The 27,593-nt window shown below is 38.9% G+C and overlaps 1 protein-coding gene and 1 non-coding gene across 2 annotated transcripts in view; one reads left to right on the forward strand and one right to left on the reverse strand.

Annotated features, from left to right (window-relative positions):
* robo2 (roundabout, axon guidance receptor, homolog 2 (Drosophila)) overlaps nt 1–27,593 on the reverse strand; it is a 509,120-nt gene that overhangs the window by 431,920 nt on the left and 49,607 nt on the right.
* Nucleotides 24,840–24,911, forward strand: trnae-cuc. The gene has a single exon. It is a non-coding gene; the product is annotated as a tRNA-Glu (tRNA).

A 27,593-nucleotide genomic window follows, 5' to 3' on the forward strand; every position in this document is an offset into this window, starting at 1 on the left:
ATATATAATGAGTGACAGTAAATAAAAGCTAATAAAGCCAGGACAGCTTTGGATCCCAGGCTCTGCTTACTCCAATCCGGCACCGAATTGCAACAGCGGCACCCAGGAAGTGAGTACGCCATATTAAATCCACCAGGGGAGGAAGCTCGTGTCAGCTCAGACACACTGGAGGTTTGGAAAATGCATTCTGAAGTTTCATCAGAATGACAGCTTCCCTCCACCTCTCAGGCCACACTGACAGGAGTGGCAGCATTCTGCCATTTTCCAAGGCCCCATGACTGACACAGAAAGACATGGGTAAGGAACCATGATGGAGAAGGGGGTAAAAGGACTTCTGTAATTTTATGATGAACTTGTTTTGCAGTGCTCTGCAGATGGGAACCTTAATTTGTCTTATTTATAGTTTGATTCTTTTGAATCCTCACCAAATCACAAAACTGATTTTTTTTCATTTGAAGTTTTTACTTCATCACGTTTCACAGCCGGATTTGAATGCCGGAGGAAGACAATTGAATAGAAGATGGAAAAGTGTATATGTTCATGCTTTGAGAAAACAAACCGGTGTGTATTTTGTGTAATGAGGCAGTGTCGTGGTGAACAATATACGCAGCTTTAACAACAAGTATAGAGCTGAGTATGCTAATCAACCCTTTTTAGAAAAACATCAAATTAAATCCAAGAATTAAAAGGCAGACAGCAAACGCTGCAGGAAACGTTAATAAAACTACAGCCGAAAACTTCAACAATTTGGTCTGCAATGTGGACTGTGTTTTAGATTTTGGCTCCTTATGTTTGACACACCTGGTTTAAAGAAACTGGTTTCTGTGGTTTGATTTACTTACATTTTTGCGAACAGAACAGTGTCACTTTATACCACATCATACTGCACATGTACACTTTAAGGACAATCAAACTAAATTACTTTCATTTGTACTCTCAATATCTGCCATTCTCCTCCATCCCTTCCTAGAATTCATGTATATACATATTTTTTTTCATGTTTAAATGTTGGACAGTTGTATAAAGCAGTGGTCCGCAACCTTTTTTTGCGCCACGGACCGGTTTAATGTCAGACAATTTTTTCACGGGCCGGCCTTTAAGGTGTGGCGGATAAATACAATAAAATAAAATAATACCACCGGCATAAAAACTGGTATTTTCTATATCTAATAATAAACGTGAATCCACTGTGTTGTTTTTTGTTCATTTTGCTCGCTTGGGGGTTTGAATTTAGTGGTAATGTATTATGTGTTAGCGGCCGGAGCAGCTCCTTTAAGAAGGTAGAGGATGGAGGTAAGACATGTGACCGAGGCATCATGACATGCATCAAGAGTGAGTTATAGACAGATGTGGCGGAGAGAATCCGGTAATTTTCAAAATAAAACATCGTTTAGAATCAGATAATAAATTAAACAAAAATAATGTAAGTTATGAATTTCTTTTCGGTCCGCAGTCTGGGTGTTGGGGACCACTGGTATAAAGCATTTCACTGCATTTTGTACTCTGTATGTATGTATGTTCAAATTTGAATTTGAATAGAACTAACCAATTCATCAGTAAACATCACAGGCAAAAAAGGAAAATTGTGGGAGATTGAAGGATTTGTCAAACTTTATTTAAGTTCAGGAGAGGCAAATGAATCCCTGTGAGGTGGGCATAATTGATAATAGCAAGATTTGTCAAGTCTTTGTAAAACTGGGTCAGACTGGCAAAAATTTAATCAGAACAGATTTCACAATTACCCCACAATGGCTGGCAATTTCTTTAAAGGCAAGACTGGTCAGAATTCCTTCTGGCGTGGATGAGACCAGAAAGAGTGTTCAAGATTGTCAGGAAGAGTGGGTGGGATTGCTAAGAAGTAATGAGCAGAATTCCCGGAAGAGCAAGATCTAGATGTCAGAATAGGTTTGGGAGCATGCATGAGTGGACTGAGCACCTTGGTGAGTAGGCAGAGATGCTCAGGATTCCGTTGAGCGAGCACAAGTGGTCAGAATTATTTCTGGAAAAGAATATTCAAAAGGTACTAGTGAAAAAACCTTGGACTGCAATCGAATACAAAGATCTGTTAAAGGACAAATTTTTGATTCACAGGAATCTATTTACTCCATCAACAACAGAAGGTTCTTTCAGATTCTCTTTTACATTACTACATCAAGGTTTCTATGATTTGAATTATTCAAATATGGAGTCTTTATACAATATTATATCAGGATTCATGAAACCTCATTGCACGCAGGACATGGTGCATTATAAATCATTGGATGTTGTAAAATTTATGCTTTCCACATGACAATTTAATCACACTTTTTGAACATCTGGACAATACCAGACATATATATCATGGTGTTGTTCTTAGCTACATTTAGACTTTTTCCCCACTGTTATGACACTGTTCCAATGCGTTGAATGTGTCGCATAAAAAGGTGTAAACATGCAGTTTTACTCCTACGAGTCTATCGAGACGCAGATGGAAGCAATAGGATTTTTTTTTTTTTTTGGGTATGGCAAGAAATTTCATTATTATTATTTATGGTCATGGAAAATTGTATATATATATATATATGTGTGTGTATATATGTGTATATATATATATATATATATATGTATGTATATATATAATTCAAAACTGTAGAGGTCTAGTTTTATTTGTAACCATTCAATAAAAAAAATGTGATTTTGTAAACTGCAGAAAACATATAGTATGGGATGCACTTTCCGCTAGCTTCACCATTGTTAATTTTAACTGGTGTTGCAATGAATGAATTAAAAATTTTATGTTTATAGCAACTTTTAAATATGTACAGTGCTGTAAATAAGTATTGTGATTTTTTTTCCCACAGTTACATAATTGAGCTCAAACTAATTTTAATATTATACAAATATAACTCGAGTAAATACAAAATGCAGTTTTTTAAATTTTTTATGAGGATTTCATTTAACAAGGGAAAAAAGCTATTCAAACCTGCCTTGACCCATGTGCAAAAAGTGGTGAGCCTTTCCAGGATTGGCCGGCCTACCAAAATTACTCCAAGAGCACAACGACGACTCATCAGGAGCTCGTAAAAGGACATCTAAAGAACTGCGGGCTTCACCTGCCTCAGTTAAGGTCAGCGTTCATGGTTGAACAATAAAAAAATAGACTGGGAATGATATGTCATTCATGGGAGAGTTTCAGGGCAGAAATCAATGCTGACCAAAAAGAACACAGAGGCTTGTCTGACATTTGCCAAAAAAAAAACAAAAAAACATTTTGATTATCCCACAGAATTCTGGGCAAATATCTCATGGACCAATCAGATAAAAGTAAGATTTTGTGGAAGGTGTGCATCCCATTATCTGGCATAAAACTAACAGCATTACATAAAAATATAATCATACCAACAGTTAAACATGTTGGTGGTAATGTGATGGTCTGGGGATGCTTTGCAGCTTCAGTACCTGGACGACCTCAAGCTCAAAGTGCACTTTGGTTATGTAACAGGACAATGATTCAGCAAGTCCACCTCTAAATAGCTCAAAAAATTTTAAAAGTGGTTAAGTCAAAGTTTGGACTTAAATCGGATAAAGATGTTGTGGGTTGACAAAATTCCTCCTCAGCAATGTGAAAGACTCACTGCTAGTTATCACGAACTGATTGCCAACACACAACTAACGAATATAAGCCGCACCCACTGAATTTGACAAGGATTTTTATTTTGAAGATAAATAAGCCGTCTACACTGAAACTAATGAACTTTACACAAGCTTTGACAAAACACAGTGTCTGTTACACAGTGTAACGGGTGAAATATGTTGTGGCTCCTTTAAGAGCAGAGCAGCATTTTGGGAATAACATGCCACCGCATTTTTCCGCTATTAATGCGTGTGCAAGACCGAGGAATATGTCCTTATAGTTTTCTGATGCTCATTTCTAAGATTATGTGACTGACCGTAACGCTGTTGCCAAGAAAAATAAAAAAGCAGGAGTTTTGGAAACCTGTCTGTGCTTATATGATTTCTGTTGTAACTGGAGTTAGCGAGCTCTCCTTCACCCAGACTCAACGCGCTACAACGGCTTGTATCTAAACAGTAGCCGACCAAGAAAGTCATTGTTCACTGTCTCCTCCTTCCTTTCACAACTATTTCTCTCGAGAGTTTATCTTTTGCCGTCATCGTGCGTTTAAAAGTTTTTTGGCTTAAAGTTTGTGAAACCGGGAAAAACCCAGGAAAAATCCATAAATAAGCTGCTTCGTTGTTTAAGCCGCGGGGTTCAAAACGTGGGGAAAAAGTAGCAGCTTATAGTCAGGAAAATACAGTAAATATCAGGTTTTAAGGTTTGATTATTTTTTCACATAGGCAGGTTTGGACAGTTTTTTTCAGACTAAATAAATAAATGATTAAAATCACTAATTAAAACCTGCATTTTGTATTTACTCTGGTTCATTTTGTGTAACAGGTGTATGAATGAGATAATTGTAACTCACTCTGGATAAAGTTGTCTACCAAATGCTGTAAAATGAGTCTGACATTCCTTATAAAGTATAGGGGAGTTAATATTTGTTATTTTTCTTAATTTTTAGGATTACATTCACATCTTAACATACTTAACATCATACACGCCTCGAAATCTGAGGAAAATTAACCTTACAATGCATAAAATAAATAATATTAAAGCTGTGGATTCACGATTTGGCCTCCCAGTCAATCAACACTGTGCAAAATGAATTATTGTCTAGTACCAAAAAAAAAAAAGAATTCAGGGGGAAAATTTTTATTCAGGATATGTATCCATAAACCTGTCAATGCTAGTGATGCTAAATCGATCTCCAGATGAACCTGGACCTGTATTTTAATCAGGTCAAAAAAGCAGCAGCTATAGTCTTGCATCTGAATAGAAATTGGCAATGCATTTAAAGTTCACGTGCTAAGAGCGAAGCAGACGACCAAGAGACCAAAGTCTATACGTTTGATAAAAAGCACATCGAAAGCAGAGCACCACTGCATCAAAATCGATAGGCTGTGATTGATTCTTCACAGGGAATTTGACACGGGTCAATCTGGCATTAAAGATTTATGCGGAACGGTGGTGAGCAGGAGGAGTGAAGAAATCCATTTATTAACTGGAATAACTGGAGAATAAGAGTATGTTACATGCAGGTATGTGTTAACAGGATAAAGGTCACAGGACACCATGTGCTGAATGAGAGAGAGAGAGAAAGAGAGAGAGAGAGAGAGAGAGAGAGAGAGATTTTATCACAAGACTCTTTACTTCATCACCTCAGTTGATGTGAAAAGACTCGAATGTGACTCTCAGCACACTGATCTATTAATAGAATGATATTAATGACTCAAATACTGATTGATTTCTATTACAATGGTCATGAGCCCAAAACCTTATTTTCTACTATTATAACTTGTAAATAAGGTCACGTGTGTTGTGGTGAGTTCGAGTCTGGAGTTTCTTCATCATTTATTTCTCTCTAAATGTTCTGCTTGATGTTGAACTGATGCTGAACTGTATGTTGGTGATCAGTAGATACACCAAGCGCCGATCAGAACGAGTTTAGAACAGAGCATGCGCTCGATCCTGATTGGTGACTCGCTCGTGTTTCACCAGTTACGTTTTTATCCTCGTAAATAAAAAGTAACGACTGATTCCGCAAAATGTAGTTGAGTAAAAAGTAAGAGATTTGACTTCTTGAAATCTCCACCACTGGAGAAAAAGCAGTCACATGGTAGAATCTGTCACAGTTTTCGAAAGCCTCAGTTTTCACATTCCACTATGAGAGCATTTTCAAAGAGCTACGTCATCATCGACAAATGAAAACCTATTGGTGTGAACATGGCCTTAAACTGCACTGATGATTCACAGGACCTTGCTTTTACTCAAGACACTGAAAAGTGAGTCATTTAGGAAATAATTGCAAGTAAGACACATAAGCAGTAGCACTATGTTTTGGAATGAGTCTCCAGTGTGAGCATTTTATATCAATAAATAAAATCTACAGAATGGAAAAGTTTACACCTAGTGTCATTTCAAAGCATGTGCCCGCATGCACCTCTGATGGCTTTCCTTCCATATTTATGTAGCCTTGAGCTTCAACTTGTCTTGTGTTAGGTCTTTCTTTTCACAACATCTATTTACAGCTTTCTTTATTTCTGTAATCATTACAGCGAATGTAAACACACCCATGTGCGTCAAGTCTTCGCGAAGTAAATCGTTTAGTTTCGCTGCGATTACTGAGCATTTTATGTTCACAGATTCATGTTTCACTTTTACTGGTTTTTGATCCGTTTCCTTGTTTCTCGTTCTTGATTTTGCCGAGTTTATTCTTGTTTTTCCATCACCTGACCCACGCCTGCTCCACGTTCCTGGTTCTTGCTGCTGTTTTTGGATTTGTGTCCCCGTGTTTTAATGACACATTCTCACCCCGCACTTGCCTACCCTGTCATGCGTTCAGCATCTGACATGACATGCTGTGTTATTCCTCATTTACTATAAAAACTAACTTGTTTTCTAGAAGTTCCAGATGGATAAAAATGTATAATCATATGTTATTATTTAACTGCTGTAGTAGAAAAGTCAGGATGTGCCATAAAAGGAAAAGAATCCAGTTATGGTTGATAAGCCAGAACTCTTTAAGAGATCTGTTCAAATAAACAATTTGCTGCTGCTGAGGATGTTCTTCACATGAACAGCATGAAGATCCATGAGGATGCTGTGGAGGGTTCAACTCAAAAACCATGAAGATGGATTTGGACTGTATCTTAGACAGTCTGCTTCAAAGGAACTATAAACAAATGCACAATAAGGGGTCACCCAGATGATGATGGGCTTCCTTTGGAGTTTGGATCCTCTCAAGGTTTCTTTTTCATATCATAGCAGAGTTTTTTCTTGTCACCAATCGCCATTGGCTTGCTCATTGGAAATACACTTATAGAGACTCTCTCTCTTTTGGGTATGAAAGATTATAGGGCAATAATGTACAAATAATCAAATTTGAATAAAATAGTATGCTATTTATGGCAGTTTCCTGATCATGAGGTAATCCTTCAGTGAGTTTACAGCAGTGATGATTATCAGAAAGATCGTAGCAGGTCAGGCAGAGCTCTTACTGCCTTTCATGTCCACATGAGATGATTTAAGGGCCACTCGAATCATACCGATGAGTAAGTGTTTGAGATGGACAGGTAAGTGTCAACACGGAGGCCATTTGAAAGGCTGACAGAAGTGTGATCAGAGCGGTGGTCATCACAACCACATCATCAATCAGCAGAAGTGTTGGTGCTAACAACATGGCAATCAATTTCCTGGCAGATGCTTTGTTTCTCTTTTTTTTCCTCATTTGCAAAGTCTCCAATGTAACTAGTGAAATGCAGATCAGGTCAACGTTTCTGAAGTTCCGCTCTTCAAGGTCACAGAAATGTTACCTGCCTTACAGTGCAACAATGTACAAAGGACATATATGTTTGGAGACTAGCCACGCAATTTTGACCACGTGCGTTACCACGTCTGCGATTTCTTGATGGGCATCAAGTTAGAACAAAGAGCAAACATGAAATTCTGCGTGAAACTGGAAAATCTGTTACAGAGACATTTGATACGATTCAAGTTTGACATTTGGCATGCACGCTTTAGGAGCGGAAGAGCATCACTGGAAGATGGGTGATCAGGAAATCGATCACAGAGTGCAACCACAGAAAACTTTGAAACCTTTAGGCAACTTGTGCATGATGATTGTTGGAGAACAATTTTTGGAACGAAATTCCATTTGTTGACAAAAAACCCCTCTGGACTGGGGCTCCACTGATAATCAAGATAATCGAGTTCTAACTCTGCTTTCTCTTGAAATCAGTATTCATCTCCTAAGTCTTGGTGACCATCAGGGAGAAATTTGGATGGTAAAGATGTCAATGAGTCAGGTATTAGAGCACAATTGAAGTTGAACGTATTATAAGGAGATGTAATTTCCCATCCTGACCACCTACAGACATCAGGTCAGAAAGCCCAGGATCTAATACCAGCTGGAGGAATTCACTTCCAGGAGTTTTTTTCCACACAGAAGTTTGAGAGAATAATGGTTTTTAAAGCCAGGGCTGAAAACCATCAACAACCTGCACATATAGGTCCTTCTCCTCTGGTCCAGGTGTGAGAGAGGAGTGAATAAAGTATGCTGGTGGAGTGATGTATACCCATTGGACTTTTATGTAAAGTGTAATGGGTCTTGGCAGCTGGGGAGAAAGAAGCAGATACGTTTTTTTTCCCAAGTAGGCAATAAAGCTTATGTTTTTCCTTGTTGTATTTGAAAGGAACGACACAATTCGCTCAGTTCTAATTAATGAATAAAACATCAGGCCTTGTTTTAGGTGCTTTGATGTTCTTTGAGCTGATTTTAAATTCCACAATGTTAAATCGGTATGAATATTTATCATTTACATCGTTACTCCAAACCCAAGGAAATACCTCCGAAAGTGAATTTTAATGCATTTGTTATCTTCTCTTCCATCGACATGGAGACATACAAAGCAACTTCTGTCAGTCTTTTATAAAAGTAACATTAAATATAGCTTTACTGAATGATAAAAAGTAATAACACATCTACGCCACAGATGTAAGAAAATAACAGTAAAACCCTGTTGGACGAGCATAATTCATTCTTGAAAATTTCTCGTAGGTCCATTTGCTCGTGCGTTCAAACTGATTTTCCCCATAAAAATGAATGTAAAAGTGGCTTCCTCACTTCACCTACATCGGTACCTGACTTTAAAAACACCAATGTAGGCTGAACAAATCTTACAAATCTCCAGTGGAACAACATCTCAGAAGAATGGGTTTTATTATAAATGCAAACAAAAACTCAAATGTTAAATGGCATATTCAAAAAGCTCATAGCAATCTACTAGTCAGGTGTCCACACATTTGTAAAGGTTAACTTTTCCTATGACAAATGACAATTGTCATAATTGAATTGTATAAATGCTGTTGTGGATGAGTGTGTGTACATGTTCATATCCAGTTCATAGCCAATTACTTTCAATAAATGGGCCCAATGTCTTTGAATGTGGATACAGCAAACATGCAATGCCAAAAAATAAAATATTTAATGCAAAACACACACACACACACACACACACATATATATATATATATATACATATATATATATATATATATATATATATATATATATATATATATATATATATATATATATATATATATACACACACACACACACACACACACACACACACACACACACACACACACACACTCACCGGCCACTTTATTAGGTACACCTTACTAGTACCGGGTTGGACCCCCTTTTGCCTTCAGAACTGCCTTAATTCTTCGTGGCATAGATTCAACAAGGTACTGGAAACATTACTCAGAGATTTTGGTCCATATTGACATGATAGCATCACGCAGTTGCTGCAGATTTGTCGGCTGCACATCCATGATGCGAATCTCCCGCTCCACCACATCCCAAAGATGATTTATTGGATTGAGATCTGGTGACTGTAGATGCCATTTAAGTACAGTGAACTCATTGTCATGTTCAAGAAACCAGTCTGAGATGATTCACGCTTTATAACATGGCACGTTATCCTGCTGGAAGTAGCCATCAGAAGATGGGTACACTGTGGTCATAAAGGGATGGACATGGTCAGGTAGGCTGTGGCATTGACACAATGCTCAATTGGTACTAATGGGCCCAAAGTGTGCCAAGAAAATATCCCCCACACCATTACACCACCACCACCACCAGCCTGAACTGTTGATACAAGGCAGAATGGATCCATGCTTTCATGTTGTTGATGCCAAATTCTGACCCTAACATCCGAATGTCGCAGCAGAAATCGAGACTCATCAGACCAGGCAACATTTTTCCAATCTTCTATTGTCCAATTTTGGTGGGCCTGTGCGAATTGTAGCCTCAGTTTCCTGTTCTTAGCTGTCAGGAGTGGCACCCAGTGTGGTCTTCTGCTGCTGTAGCCCATCCACCTCAAGGTTTGACGTGTTGTGCGTTCAGAGATGCTCTTCTGCATACCTTGGTTGTAACGAGTGGTTATTTGAGTTACTGTTGCCTTTATATCAGCTCGAATCAGTCTAGCCATTCTCCTCTGACCTCTGGCACCAACAAGGCATTTGTGCTCACAGAACTGCCGCTCACTGGATATTTTCTCTTTTTTGGACTATTCTCTGTAAACCCTAGAGATGGTTGTGCGTGAAAATCCCAGTAGATCAGCAGTTTCTGAAATACTCAGACCAGCCCGACTGGCACCAACAACCAATCACCTTTCTTCCCCATTCTGACGCTCGGTTTGAACTGCAGCAGATCGTCTTGACTATGTCTACATGCCTAAATGCATTGAGTTGCTGCCATGTGATTGGCTGATTAGAAATTTGCATTAACAAGCAGTTGGACAGGTGTAACTAAAAGTGGCCGGTGAGTGTATATTCAGAAATATGACTATATTTGATAAATTTAAAACTAAAGCGAAATAACTGCATGTCATCGAATCCCAATAAAGACCTAAGACATAACCCTGATATTCACATCCTGTATTACAGTTCTCACAAGATCCATATACCAAAGTGAGTCCATGGTCGAGGAAACTTTGTGAAGCAAAACAAATAGGTGGAGATGGTTGTTGTCTCCTGATGGCTGATTTTTAACTTTATAAGCCAGCATTTGTAGACGAGAGCCAGAGTTGGGTCAAAATGAGTCGAAATTGAATAAATAAATAATGAATTAAAAGCCAGAGCAGAAAAGGAGGGGGAAAAAAGCACACATTGAAATGCAGGGGTTTAATTTAGCGCTCACATGAAGGAGTTCATCAGTGAATTGATTTGAATATAAGACGACGGACGCCTGGTGCTGCTCCTCACTGATAATGTTGGAGTGGACTGCTCTTCTTGCCAACTGTGAGCTCTGTGTGTGCTGGACTTTGGTGTTTATTTCTGAGCGCCTCACTCCCTCTCTCTCTCTTTTTCAGAGAGTAGAAGCATCCCCATTTTCCTCTCTTCTCCTCTCCACCGCCACCTAATCCTCCACACACAGCTGTTTCTGAAAGATTAACACCCTGCTCCCCAAATACGCTGATAACCAGGAGTTCGACCGAGGCGGCATCATGGCCAAAAACGAATGAATAAAAGAAAAGAAAAATGCGTGCCGGGTTGTTTTCTTGCACGCCGCGTGTTGGCAGAGTTTAAAGCGTTATGCTTTGTTTCATACTGAAGATGTGATTTCACTAGCTCCATTAAAGATTGAGAAAAAAAGGGGTGGATATTGGGAGCTGGATAGGAAAGGGCGGGGTTGTTTGTTTGTTTGTTTATCATTTAATTTTTTTTAGAAAAAGGAGAGAAACGTACAGCTCGGTGGAATGACCAGAGGGTGGCTGCTCCATTTATTATCCACACACCTCTTGTCTGAAATCATAAAAGATCAGAAGGTCAGGGTTTCAAGCCCTGGTATCACCAATTGGAGCCCACTTAACCTTAAGCTCCAGGGGCACTGTATCATGGCTGACCCTGTGCTCACACCCCAGCTTTCTAACATCCCTGGGATAGGTAAAGAAAGAACTGTCACTGTGCTGTAATGTAGTGGAAGGCCATCAGGGTCAGCGAGGCCTTCTTTGCTGGTTACAACTCTATCAGATCAGTTGTCAGTTGAGACTACTTTTTGTCCATATAACAAACAAAAACAATGTTATTTATCAGAGACAATGTTATTATGTAATGCACATTATTAAATTTAAGCTACATCAGTTTGCTAATCAGACCGAAGGAAGGAAAAAAACATCTGCAAAACTTCTATGATCCAACATTTCAACGTTGTGTAGCTCCTCTCCAGTCTGTTGAGCTGCTTTGAGCTTATTATGTAAAGCAGACGCACGTGATTGGCCAGAACAGATAACCTTTTGTGCTTTCGTTTTAATTCATTCTGAAAAGAAACTGGGGTAAGTTTAGTGTGCTCACGTGTGACAGAGTTTTATATATAGCACACCGTCGAGTCTAATGAATTTGCACTAGCGCATGACCAAGCAGCACATAAATCAAAGCATGAAATATGCAAAATAGCCTTAATGTACTTTGGCTACATCACTCCGCAGGTACGTTTGCATATTCATAGCAGCAGAGTATACGTGGGTGTCAGTTAGTGAAAAATTAAGATGCGTGATATATGAGAGAGAGAGAGAGAGAGAGAGAGAGAGAGAGAGAGACTAAAATAACGGTTATGGTTTGCCTACTGTGACTGATTAATCATGTTTACATGGAGGTCAATAATGTTACCTGTGCTGGTCGACGAGTGGCCATGATAAATGTAAAAGTAGTAGTATTTATGTTTGACAACAGTACAAGGTACAGTACACGTGAGGAGACAATAAAATGTATAAAATTGCATTATACAAAAAAATTAAATGTAGTTTACTAATTCATTTGACTGATTTTCTACAAACTGTCATTTAGCACCAGTTTATATATTATACATTATACACATTTGTACACATAATATATCAAAAATTAACACTAAACATCATTTTTTAAAGGCTGTTGATTGATTCAAATATTTAATTACGATTAATCACATGATTGTTATGAGTTAACTCATGATTATTCACAAGTTATTATTTGTGATTTTAATACTCTAATCAACATGATCATAAATAAACTATGGATGTTTTATGCAAATGTATACTCATTATTAGTGAAACCAAACTTAACATAGAGCATGAAGACAAAATATTCTTGTAAATGTTATAATGTAATGATCGGGTTTTAAATAACTGGCAACAAAGGTGACTACACTGTAAGTTATAACAGCTGTATGTCATGTGACCATTCAAATGTCCTTTTCATCATGGTCATGTTTTTGTCTGCTTGACAGAACCATACAAATGTGTGTATCTTGTATTAAAGCAGTTAAAATTTGGTGCTTTGAGTTCAATTCTCTCATACTGACCACTGGATGTTCAACATGGCACCTCATAGCAAAGACACTCTGATATTGAGAATTAGAATTGTTGCCCTCCACAAAGATGCTGAGGCTGTAAGAAGATTGGTATCACCCTGAAACTCAGTTACAGTACAGTGTTTAGGGTAATAAAAAGGTTTTTCAAGACGGGTTCCACTCAGGAACAGACCTCGCAAGGGTCCATCAAAGAAGTTGAGACCTCAGGCTGTGAGTCAGGTGCAGAAGCTGATGCATGAGTGCTTCAGCATTGCTTTAGAGGTTGCAGAAACGGAAGGTCCACTTGTCAGTGCTCAGACCGTACACCGTACACTGCAACAAGTCAGTTTGTAGGCCATCGTCCCAGAAGGAACTACTTCTGAAGCTGCTCACAAGATAGCCTTCAAAAAGTTTGCTGTTACTGGAACCATGTCCTATGGTCTGATGAGACCAAGATAAACTTTTTGTTTTAGATGGTATTCAGCATGGGTGCATGCAACACCCTGGTGAGAAGAACCAAATAAATTTTGTCCTGCCTACAGTCAAAGGACTTGAGTGAAATATTGATTCCAATTAGACGGGTACTGTGTACTATGACATTCTGAAGCAGAACAGGATTCCCTTCCTTCAGAAACTGGGCTGAAAAAAATTACAAATAAAATAAGTAAAAAAATAAATAAATATATATATATATATATATATATATATATATATATATATATATATATATATATATATATATATATATATATATATATATATACACACACACACACACACACACACACACACACACACACACACACACAGTGGAACCCGGTTATGTCGATGTCCTAGGGGGTCGCCAAAAAGCGTCGAGGTAACCGATGATCGAGATAAACGAAAATCAAAATGGCGGCAATATTAACGTGCTTGAAATTTCTTTATGTACATGATGTGCGTTAATAAATGAGAATGTGCATGCACGTGTTTTTGGAGGGGTTTTTACACAACTTTGCCTCGATTTGTTTGATGAAGGCATGCTATAAAAATACATACAGTACATGTTTGTTAACTGTCAGGAATCGGCGTGGCAGGTGCTTTCTCGGCCGCTTTCTCTGAAGCTCCCGGCTTCAATCGCGCACATATGGTGCTCGTTTAGCATCATCACCAGCTCCTATTTAAACTTCCACACTCTCATTGTCCGTTATTGTTGGTATATGTTGGTTCACGGCGGTCGTTGTTATCACTCATGCGTATCCCGGTACGTGTCTTCCCACCGGCACTCTCTCAACGGCTGCTCTTTTCTTCCCAAAGCGCATCGCGGATTCCCCCCGATCCTGGCGTTTTTAATTCTATGCTTTTGCTGTTCATCCTACGTTCCGCGCTGCGCTCCTACCAAGCGCGGCTTTCGCCTCCCGTTCATCACATAACATTTAACAACAAAATGCATATGTGCACTAACTAACAGCAGAGATTCACCAGTATACAATACAACACCTGTAGCATCTGTAAGGCTTGATTTTTCCGCCACTTTTCGCGAGTTCTTCTCCGGCTGCACAGTGGCGATCGACATAACTGATGTTAAATGGCAAATTTTTCCCCCCTTGTGCTCGAGTTATCAGGGTTCAGCGACATAAAAAAATCGACATAACCGATAAAAAAAATGCTTAGACAAAGCGAGAATTTGGCGATTCCACTTCAAAAACGTCAACTTAATAGGCGTCGAGATAAGTGGGTTCCACTGTATGTGTATATATATATATATATATATATATATATATATATATATATATATACACACACACACACACACACACACACACACACACACACACACACACACACACACACAGTGAGGAAAATAAGTATTTGAACACCCTGCTATTTTGCAAGTTCTCCCACTTAGAAATCATGGAGGGTCTGAAATTGTCATCGTAGGTGCATGTCCACTGTGAGAGACATAATCTAAAAAAAAATAAATCCAGAAATCACAATATATGATTTTTTAACTATTTATTTGTATGATACAGCTGCAAATAAGTACAGTTGTGTTCAAAATTATTCAACCCCCACTGAAATTGATTGTTTTGGTCGGTTTGACATTGATTATGATCATTCAGTCATCCTGCTTACAATTAAATCAAAGAGGCACGTGTAGGTCAGACAAATATAACATAACATTTATAATGAAATAACCACAAATGTCTTTTCTGAGCTCACATCATTATCAGTTTTATTCAACCCCCAAGTGACATTCAATCTTAGTACTTAGTACAACATCCTTTTACAGTTATAACAGCTTTTAAACGTGAAGCATAGCTTGACACAAGTGTCTTGCAGCGATCTACGGGTATCTTCGCCCATTTATCATGGGCAAAAGCCTCCAGTTCAGTCACATTCTTAGGCTTGCACTGCAACTGCTTTCTTTAAGTCCCACCAGAGGTTCTCAATCGGATTTAAGTCTGGTGACTGTGATGGCCACTTCAAAATGTTCCAGCCTTTAATCTGCAACCATGCTCTAGTGGACTTGGAGGTATGCTTGGGATCATTGTCCTGTTGAAAGGTCCAACGTCTTCCAAGCCTCAGGTTTGTGACGGACTGCATCACATTGTCATCCAATATCTCCTGGTACTGAAGAGAATTCATGGTACCTTGCACACGCTGAAGCTTCCCAGTACCTGCAGAAGCAAAACAGCCCCAAAGCATGATTGACCCCTGCCATGCTTCACAGTAGGCAAGGTGTTTTTTTCTTCATAGGCCTTGTTCTTCCTCCTCCAAACATGGCGTTGATCCATGGGCCCAAACAGTTCTAATTTTGTTTCATCAGTCCACAGAACACTATCCCAAAACTTCTGTGGTTTGTCCACATGACTTTTGGCATACTGCAGTCGACTCTTCTTATTCTTTGGGGACAGCAAGGGGGTGCGCCTGGGAGTTCTTTATTGTCTGAGCAGAAACTTCAGTACCCACATCTGACAAATCTTTTCTCAGTTCCTCAGCAGTCACACGGGGACTTTTCTCCACTCTACGCTTCAGGTAGCACACAGCATCTTCATCATCATCTTCAACATCTTCAATGTTTTAACTGAGGAAAGGAGGTTGTTCCCCAAAATCTCGCAATACATGGCTCCGGTCATCCTCTCCTTAATACAGTGCAGTCGCCCTGTCCCATGTGCAGAAAAACACCCCCAAAGCATGATGCTACCACCCCCATGCTTCACAGTAGGGATGGTGTTCTTACTCATCATTCTTCTTCCTCCAAACATGTTTAGTGGAATTATGACCCAGAAGTTCTATTTTGGTTTCATCTGACCACATGACTTTCTCCTATGACTCCTCTGGATCATCCAGATGGTCATTGACAAACTTAAGACGTGCCTGGACATGTGCTGGTTTAAGCGGGGGAAACCTCCGTGCCATGCATGATTTCAAACCATGACGTTTTAGTGTATTACCAACAGTAACCTTGGAAACGGTGGTCCCAGCTCTTTTTAGGTCATTGACCAGCTCCTCCCGTGTAGTTCTGGGCTGATTTCTCACCTTCCTTAGGATCATTGAGACCCCACGAGGTGAGATCTTGCATGGAGCCCCAGTCCGAGGGAGATTGACAGTCATGTTTAGCTTCTTCCATTTTCTAATGATTGCTCCAACAGTGGACCTTTTTTCACCAAGCTGCTTGACAATTTCCCCGTAACCCTTTCCAGCCTTGTGGAGGTGTACAATTTGGTCTCTAGTGTCTTTGGACAGCTCTTTGGTCTTGGCCATGTTAGTAGTTGGATTCTTACTGATTGTATGGGGTGGACAGGTGTCTTTATGCAGCTAACGACCTCAAACAGGTGCATCTAATTTAGGATAATAAATGTAGTGGAGGTGGACATTTTAAAGGCAGACTAACAGGTCTTTGAGGGTCAGAATTCTAGCTGATAGACAGGTGTTCAAATACTTATTTGCAGCTGTATCATACAAATAAATAGTTCATATATTGTGATTTCTGGATTTCTTTTTTTTAGATTATGTCTCTCACAGTGGACATGCACATACGATGACAATTTCAGACCCCTCCATGATTTCTAAGTGGGAGAACTTGCAAAAATAGCAGGGTGTTCAAATAGTTATTTCCCTCACTATTTTATTTTATATTATATATATATATATATATATATATATATATATATATATATATATATATATATATATATATATATATATATTTTTTTTAATTTACGTCATTTCTTTTTTCAGCCCAGTATATATATATATATATATATATATATATATATATATATATATATATATATATATATATATATATATATATATATATATATATATACATACACACACAAAGCAGCTTTACAGAACTGAACAGTCATTAGCAGTCATGGCAACTGTAACCAGGAAAAACTCCCTTAGACGTTATAAGGAAGAACCTTTAGAGGAACCAGACTCAAAAAAGGAACCCATCCTCATTTGGGTGACATCCATAGTGTGATTATAGTCTTTAAACACTACAGAACACTGGAGAGTGTGAACTAACATGAGCACTGGAGTGTGTGATGAGTATTGATCTTTCTACAGTCTTATACAATCATTTGTGGTTATAAAACTAGGAACTACTGAGCAACTCATAAAATAGCTCAACATTTGTAAACATCAACAGTTTACATTTTTTAAAGAAATGCAGTCTTGTGCCACCCCAATGACCACGCTTTTAAATAAAATGTCTGCTTGGTTAAATATAGTAAATATTTTATAAAAATGAAATAAAATGATTCAAATGCAATTTACTTTTTATCTTTCTATTAATTACATTGATTAATTGATCAAACAGGCATAAATTAAATAAAAATTTATTAAATAAATTAAATTGTTTATATTTTTAGACCCCATTTGGGTAATACAGATGTGCATGTGTGTGTTACATTTTAATATTTAATTTTCTAAAGATATGATCTACTTAACTGTTATTTCTGCATACTTTAACATTCATTCACTCCCTCGATATGCAGAATTGACAGGATTTTCTCCTTTCATGAGACATTCTTGAAGCTGGACATAAAACGCTAAAAAGTCCATAGCAGCAACATTAGCCGCTAGTCGCTATGTAGTTTTTTAGAGTGAGTAGCTACAGTGACACTGCACTAACTCTAGTATCTAAAAATAGTTTTTTTTACCTCACCTTCATTAGTATGTACATCTGAGAACACACCAATATCTAGTGGAACATCTTCCCAGAAGAGTGGAGATTATTTCGAAAGGAAATGGGGACCGCACGTAGAATGAGATGTTTAAGAAGCACATACCATTCCTATGTTCCGTTGTCCACATACGTTTTTTTTTTTATATAGAATGTGTATGTAATGTGGAAATATAGTTTATATTTCCAGCCTATTTTCATCCCAGCAGCACATGTGCTTCACACACAGGAAAACATAATTAAGATCATTCCTTTGGGAAATGTACTGATGAAAAATTGCTTAATACTTTTAGAACATTATCCCTTATTCCTTTTTTTTTCATTTAATTAATAAACAAGCAGCCATTTAGTCAAGGCTCTTTCGCACTCCAGGCAACAGCAAGGTTGATTTCATGAAGTTCAGAAAGAGGTTTTGATGGACTTTATGACTTGACAAAATACTGAGCAAAAAAAAAGTAATTTTCAAACAACGATTGCATGAAATACATTGAATACAAACACGGGGCAGAAACCGATCAAATCTGATTCAAAGCTGTGAAATGCATAAGAGTACAAACATGTTTGTTTCATAAGATACCCTTTAAAACTATGTTGAGAAAAAAGAATTCCCATTCTCTTCTCTGTGTTTTAGATTTCACTTTGCAGTCCAAATGATTCCCTAATTACAATATACGGACAAATATTTGTAGACACCTGAGAATACATACAGTCTCCATTTGTTGTTATAAAAACCTCCACTCTTCTGGGAAGATTTTCCAATAGATTTTGGAGTTTACTTGTGGAGATTTGTGTGAGATTCATTCAGCCACAAGGGTATTAGTAAAGGTACTGATGTAGGTGAAGTGAGGAGACCTGGGGTGCAGTTCAAATTCATCCCAAAGGTGTTTAAAGGTGCTAAGGTCAGCGCCTTATAGCAGGGATTATCTTCCACTCTGACCCATGTAAATCATATCTCCATGGAAATGGCTTTATTGCACAAGGGTGGCATTATGCTGCAACAGGTTTGAGTTTTGGAAAAAAAGACTTACTCCAGCATGGATGAATAAAAACAAAATCCATGGCTCAAGCAAAATTCCTAAAGAACCTAAATTACTGTAGAAACTCCTTATGACAGGTGATTTTACCAACCTGCTTGCAATAAAATTACCCTGTGTTACACAGAGAGATAATCAGGTAGAGAGAGAAAGAACGAGAGAGAGAATTATGGATGACTGGAATGTGTTCTCAGTGAGAACAATTGAGGAGGAGAAAGAGCTGATACCGTCAGGTCACTATGGGACTCAAATTCTATTTCCCATCAGACCATCAAATGTGGCCATTAATCATAGCCATCCTGGACTGTACTTTACAGCACACACTTGCAACACACTGATTCTGTTCATTTACATTTGAAGCATTCTGCAGATGACTTTATCCAAAACATCTTACAATTATCTCATTTATACAACTGAGCAGCTACAGTATTCGGTTTAAGTGACCCAGGAGTGGCATCAGTCCTGAATCAATCCACCTCTTAATGCCATCAAAATAGCCATGTATATGATTTAGAGACAGTGGCATTGAGTAAAAGACAGGCGGTAGCAGAGCTGAAGATGTTGAGATGTTCGTTGGGAGTGATGAGGATGGACAGGATTAGAAATGAGTTTATTAGAGGGACAGTGCATGTAGGACATTTTGGAGACAAGGTAAGGAAGGTGAGATTGAGATGGTTTGGACATGTGCAGAGGAGGGACATGGGGTATATCAGTAGAAGAATGCTGAGGATGGAGCCACTAGGAAGGAGGAAAAGAGGAAGACCAAGGAGGCGGTTTCTGGATGTGGTGAGGGAAGACATGCAGGTAGTTGGGTTGAAAAAGGCAGATGTAGAGGACAGGGGGGTCTGGAGACAGATGATCCGCTGTGGCACCCCCTAATGGGAGCATCTAAAAGAAGAAGATGATAGAAATTATAAATATTATAGCGCAGTAGAACAGAGCGCTGCATCACAGACAGGAATTCATACAGCGAGAATGAAGGCCATCACTGAAGCAAGAAACCAATCCAACACGTCTCCTTTTACTGTAGCCACAACTGCATCGCCCGCATGCATCATCTCTAGCAGAAGTATCGATATTAACCTCATAAAATGATTTTTCTTAAGATTTTTGCTTTTTTTCCTGTGCATTACGGTTTTCCTGGGAATTTGAAATAATTGCAAATTGTGTGCTTTTGTGCAAATTCTACAAGAAGCTTTTTTTTTTTTTTTACTGTGTGTGACTTTTTTTCACAATGTCTAGCTTTTCTTCAAAAGTCCGTCTTGTAAGTGTATCTGCATTCAAATCAATTATTTCTACACAAATTTTATTTCCATATGAAAATATTTGAGCTTGTGTAGTGAGCTTATGAATATTCATGTTCTTCAGCCACAAGGGAGTTATGAACGGCAGGTACTGATGTAGGTGAGGAGACCTGGGGTGCAGTCAGCGTTCACATTCATCCCAAAGATGTTCAGTATGGATGAGATCAGAGCTCTATCGGAGGCCACTCAAGATCTTCCTCATCAAAGCATGTAAACCAGATCTTCAAGGAGCTCACTTTGTGCACAGGGGCGTTGCCATGCTGGAACAGGTTAGGTTTTCTAGTTGAAGTAAATGCAAAACTTTGCGGTAACAATTTGAGAAGAACCACATATAGCAGGAAAGATCTGGTGACACAATTCTTTTAGAAATATAGTGTATATTAATTTATGGTTAAGAGTAGAGGTGTTTAGAGGTTGTTTTTTTTTACTTTAAAAGTGCTAAATGCTGCCCCAATGCAAGCTCAGAATAAATCCTTGATCCATTCGAGTGCGAATTCAAGTATACAAGCCAAGTCCCTCAATTCCATTAGTGCCCACTACACAAGAAACGTTCACTGATGTTGCCTGATCCTGGAACAATTCTGCCAAGTCCAACACATACCTGCGGTTATTTTTAGGGTCACTAAAATTCAAGTCAGATTTCAACACTCCTTGCATCAGGGAAAAATGAATTCCACAGCATCCAATCCAACTCAGGTAAGGCAGATCCAAGACTCATGTTTGGATAAGATAAAACCCGCACTAAAAAACAGAAATTTCTAAAGCATCACTCTGGTGATGGACATGAGCTTTCATGCTGAGTACAGTCACTTTCAGACCCCAACCCAATCTACAGATCTGCAGAATCTACAGGTATATTATTTTACAGATGTCCATTCTTGAAGCTAGAAATCTAATTGGTAGACTGGGTCTGGATTTTTATTGATCTTAATATGCTTGGAAATCTTCTTTGCTAGTATTTATGAGCATTTCAGAGCACTTATGATACAACAATACTAAATTTGTGTTTGCCCGACTATCTGCCCTTTAATACTCTTTTAGCCATGTGAAGGATTAAAACTAACTTTAGTACATTATTTGGACAAAATCATTGGGACACCTGAAATTTCCACCCATATGTAGTTATTTTCCAAACCGTTACCACAAAGGTGGTGGAACAGAATTGTATAAGATGTAGAGATGTGCATCTCCAAAACTGAGGCGAAGCGATTCGAATTTCCAAGCTTATGCAACAATACCATACATTAAAAGATAAATATAAAGGAGCTACCAATGCGACATGATGGGAATCGATTGGAAAAAATATGATGCAACGCATTTCAATAGGCTACAAATAGTTCACTTTTATTTCTTTGCTTCAGACAGACAGCAAATCATCAATTTACTTAAGAGCCTTCTAATTTCTAACGCATGACCCCTTTCACACACACGCCTTTGTATTGCAAAAAAATTAAAAAGATGAAATAAAACCAGATGTTTGTTTCCTGTTCTGCCTCCAGGAAGTTACAGCTCTACCTCTGCCGTGTTAATCTGTATTCTATGTCAGTGGTCCCCAACCTTTTTTGCGCCATGGGCCGGTTTAATGCCGGACAATATTTCACGGACTGGCCTTTAAGGTGTGGCAGATAAATACTTTCTTTTGGCTTCTCCCGCATGTTTGATTTGTCACATGTTTTTACGCTGGATGCCCTTCCCTGAAAGTGTCTGGGGTTGGTGGGTTTGGATCGAACCCGGGCCGCAGCGGTGAGAGCGCCGCATCCTAACCACTAGACCACCAACAAAATAAAATGATACGATCATAAAAACTGGTATTTTCTAAATATAATAATAATAATCGTGAATCCACTGTTAATTTTGCTCGCTGGGGGGTTGAATTTAGCGGTAATGTATTATGTGTTAGGGGCCGGAGCAGCTCCTTTAAGAAGGTAGCGTATGGAGGTGAGACATGTTACTGAGGCATCATGACATGCATCAAAAGTGAGTCATATACAGATGAGGCGGAGAGAATCCGGTCATTTTCCAAAATAAAACGGAAATAATGTAAGTTATGTATTCTTTCTGTGCGGCCCGATATCAATTGACCCACAGACCGGTGCCAGTCCGCAGCGCGGGGGTTGGGGACCACTGTTCTATGTGACCCCCAGGACACGCCTCGTTCTCCGTAGTGTCGATAAGCTTCACATTCACGTGCAATAGCAGCAGTGGTGGTGCTGAGAGAACGTGCTTGAAAAACAGTTTAGGGACGAGAAATCAATCGACATAAATTTTTTTTTTATTATTGGTCACTTTCTAAATAATAAAATAAAGCGCATCCACTAATAATTATATATACATTTTTTTTAACCATGCAAATGCGTTTAAAAAAAAGATGCCAACTTGCATTTTCCACAAACCTTTATTCTGATGCATTCCAAAATCCAGTGGAACATCTTCCCAGAAGAGTGGCGGTTATTATAACAGGTGTCCACAAACTTTTATCTGAACATGAGTGTGTGCAGTTGTGTAGTTACTTAATTGTTTTTCCTCGGCATTTATCATTAACAGAGACACATCCATAACAATCTCAAACTTTGCCCAATGTTACTTAACTATTATGACATTTAATAGAGCAAGTCAGCCTTCATAAACAAAAAACAGTCATTTACAACTTTTCCAATAACACACAAGATGACATGTCAGGAAACGAGCGCTCTGTGCCTACAGGCTGTCGGCAGGGAAACAGGTCAGTAGTATTTCACCCAGTGTAATTAAGTGGTTAGAAATGAGAAAAGAGAAAATGGATTTTCTTTGTCCCAGTAGAACAAGAAGAGTGGGAGAAAAAAAGCAGTTTGCTTTCACATTCCATTGATCGCCCAAACCATTGATTTGTTTCTAAGCCGTGTCCGTTTGTTTAAGATGGATCTACGTGACATGAGACAGACCATCTTGTAGCAAAAAAGCAAACAAGACGTGATAATGGAGGGTCAAGCCACTTTATGGAGCGCCGGGTGTGTACATGCGGCCGAAACCCTTCGATCGCACCTCGGCAATAAGAACGAACAAATATTCTGCTTAAAATAGAGGCTGGTTATTGAGGATTCCATTAAAGCTACAGAGCCTTCGCCCTGTCAAGGTGCCGAGATGTTTAGTTAGGACAAACACTACAACCACAAGCAGAAAAAATAAATATATTTTGCTCAATAATTTTTTCAGATTTTTGGATTAACGGCATTGCGTTCGGTCATTAATAATTTAAATGGAACGTCAGAAATAAAATCTCGGCTTTGTTCAAGAGATTTAACACATTCATTTCTGTCTCCTATTATAAGTTATGATTAAATAATTGAAGAAATACATTTTCTCCAAATTTTAAAAACATCTTCCCAGTCAAATACATGCTCTGTCCCAGCCGTCTAGCCATCTATCAATCACCATCTGACCCTTTTCCATGTCTCTTTTAGATCTTTATACTTTCTTATTTTTCCTGCTTCCAACATTTCAACATCGGAAACTGACTCGGCTGCCTAATATATCCCACTCTAGGGGCCATGTAACAAGATCAAAGGTTTTTCACTTCACCTGTCAGGGGTTTTAATGTTATGGCTAATTGGTGTATCTATAAAAGACTATTTTGTCCTGTCGTGTTTTACATAGAAGGCAGTTCGACAGCTGCATTCGGAAAGTCCAGAAATGTTCCATTGTCCTAATGCTGCAATTTTGTATACACGTTGTATACCAATAAAAAATCCTGTTTAAAGCGTCGACTTTCTCTTTGTCTCATTTGTACTGAGACTGAACAATGTGTGCTTTTATTTTCTCCTCTAAAGGCTTCATGAAAAGATTTCTTTTAATGCACAAATGCTGAGAATGTGCTGCAGAGTAAAGCCAAAAGGAAACCGCGAGTTACTCTGTGTAACACCTGGCATGACCATCACCAATCGCCCAGACGCAGTAGTCTGTAGTAAACATGCCCAAAACTAGTGGTGGATAAAGAATACAATGAAGTTGAGTTAAATTAAATGACACATTCTGTAAAATGTTACTTCAGTAAATGTAAAAAAGAGTCACTTGAGTAAAAGTACAAAAGTATTTGCCTTTTGAATGTACTTAAGTTTCCGAAAAACTACGATTTATTAAGGCTATAATGTTCCTATTATCATTTTTATTGCAAGACACTTGCTTAGTTTATGTAGAAACTCTGTTACTCTTAGCACAATAATCTATTAATAAAATGATAATAATGAGTCAAACACTGATATCTAGTTAAGTATTTGACTTTGACATTGAGTGAAGTTAAAGTCTACTCAAATACAAATTCTTTTTAGTACAGTAACAAAAGACTATTAAACAAACAGCTGGAAAAAAAGTGTAGTTTAGGTGTTTTAGGAAGCGGTAGATCTTTACCTGTTCCCTGGTGGTCTAGTGGTTAGGACGCGGCGCTCTCACCGCTGCGGCCCGGGTTCGATCCCCGGTCAGGGAACCGACCCCAGCCACTCTTAGTGCCGGTCCCAAGCCCGGATAAATGGGGAGGGTTGCGTTAGGAAGGGCATCCAGTGTAAAAACATGTGCCAAATCAAACATGCGGAGGATCCGCTGTGGCGACCCCTAACGGGAGAAGCCGAAAGAAAGTAGTAGGTCTTTACCTGTCGTTAAATGGCGTTAACACCATTCATACAACATTTACTGTTAAGTTTGATTTTTGGCCCTTCATGGGAAAAAGCGTTGATATCTCTGGTCTATAGTTTCGGCCTAGTCTAAAAATCGGCAATTAAAAGGCCTTATAGCATAGAGCGAGATCATCAGTGTCTCTGGTCATCCACTGTGCTGATGTCTTTGAAGATTCAGCATCTTCCCCCTATTTGGCAGATGCCATTTTCCAGAGTGAATAACATCTGAGCAGTTGAGAGTTAAGGGCCTTGCTCAAGGGCCCAGCAAGTAGCAGCTTAGTGTGGCAGGGATGCTTTAACCACTGATGTACCAGAGCATTCAGGCCCTCATGGGTCAGACAATCTCTTCACACACGTGCACACAGTCAACCTAGACAAAATCAATTCTGCACCTTTTTTCTATTTATGGCATTTGGCAGATGCCCTTACCCAGAGTGAGTTAAGGATTAAGGGCCTTGCTCAAGGGCCCAGCAAGTGGCAGCATGGTGTGGCTGGGATTTTACCTTGTGACCTTCCGATTTAGAGTTCAATGCCTAAACCAGGACCCTGCGGAGAACTGCATTATGGGGGACCACATTACCCTGAGCTACCTCATGCACATTTTTATAGCTCTCTTGTATTTCTGTAAGTAAAATACTTGTCTATCACCATTTGTTCTGTCAGCACCATGTTTCTTTTTAAAAATGTATTGTACTCTTTTATTGGTCACTACAATACACTCTACTTCTACAGCATTTGGCAGACACACTTATCCGGAGCAACATACAGATGTGCTTTGAAGTCTTTCTCAGTAAATACGCACTGATGCTGGTTCATTAGGACTGCTGGAAGAGAAAGGACATTAAACATTGTATGAACACTGTTCAAGAATCAGCTGTCTGGACATCAAGTGGAGGTTTGTTGCACAACCTGGGTGCCAGAATCGAGAAGAGCCAGAACAGAGAAGTGTCTTCCTAATACCCAAGTCTTCCTTCTAGCCATAATAATAACAGCTTGCCCCCTGAACACTGTCACAGTGTGTTAATACTGTGTTATATTTTTGTATATCTGGGTTATTTTGGTTATATCTGACACTCAAACTGTACACAATGTACTGAAGAGAAGAAAGAAACCATAGAGACACAAACTTGCCATATCCTGTACATACTGCGTTTTGGGATGTTTTGTTGGAAATGTCCAGAAAATGCTGGTATTAAAAGTAAAGATGTTTTATAGTCGTCAAATGAACATTACAGCACAGTGAAATTCTTTCTTCTTATATCCCAGCGATGTTAAGAAGCTGGAGACAGATCTCAGGATCATCCATGTTACAGTGCTAATCAAGCATAACACACAACGCAACTTAATGGCCAATGTCCAAATTAGAGGAAATAGATTGATTGTAGTAATAAGTCCAGAATAATATGGGGGGATTTGAGAGCAGGTAAAAAAAAAAAGACACCTTAAATGTGAAGGAAAAAAAAAAAGATTTGAATTCTATTTAACTAATTATTCCGCTCCTATTACTGATAAGGCAGCAATAACAAAAAAAAAAAAAATACATGAATAAATAAAAATAATCCATTAAGGACCCTGAGCGTTAAACGATTCTTCATCATGTCCCTTTTGGGAAACTCTTAAAATTACAACCGAAGGATTTCTTTTTCGACTTTTTCAACTGAAGCCCCATTAGCAAACTTGGAATCGTCTGAATTACCCCTGAGACCTGCCTTTTTAAAATTGATTTAATTTATTTATTTTTTAGGAGCACTAATAACTAACCCAGCCATTAGGGAGGCACAAGCCAGTGCACTCTTAGTGCCGGTCCCAAGCCCGGGTAAATGGGGAGGGTTGCGTTAGGAAGGGCATCCAGCGTAAAACATGTGCCAAATCAAATATGTGGATCACAAATGAGAATTTCATACCGGATCGGTCGAGGCCCAGGCTAACAACGACCGCCACAGGTATCGTTAGCCGACAGTATGTGAAGGTGGTGCAGGACATGTATGAGGACAGTGTGACAGCAGTGAAGTGTGCAGTAGGTACAACAGACTGGTTCAGGGTGAGGGTTGGACTACATCAAGGATCGGCCCTGAGCCCTTTCCTGTTTGCAGTGGTGATGGACAGGTTGACGGACGAGGTCAGACAGGAGTCTCCCTGGACTATGATGTTTGCGGATGATATTGTGATTTGTGGTGAGAATAGTAATCAGGTTGAGAAGAGCCTGGAGAGGTGGAGATATGCGCTGGAGAGAAGGGGAATGAAAGTCAGTAGAAGTAAGACAGAGTACATGTGTGTGAATGAGAGGGAGGGCAGTGGAGTGGTGCGGTTGCAGGGAGAAGAGTTGGAGAAGGTGGAGGAGTTCAGGTACCTGGGGTCAACAGTGCAAAGTAATGGAGAGTGTGTTAGAGAAGTAAAGAAAAGAGTGCAGGCAGGGTGGAGTGGGTGGAGAAGAGTGACAGGAGTGATTTGTGATAGTAGGGTATCTGCAAGAATGAAAGGGAAAGTTTATAAGA

The sequence above is a fragment of the Silurus meridionalis genome, chromosome 12 (assembly GCF_014805685.1).
Source record: "Silurus meridionalis isolate SWU-2019-XX chromosome 12, ASM1480568v1, whole genome shotgun sequence".
NCBI lineage: Eukaryota > Metazoa > Chordata > Actinopteri > Siluriformes > Siluridae > Silurus > Silurus meridionalis.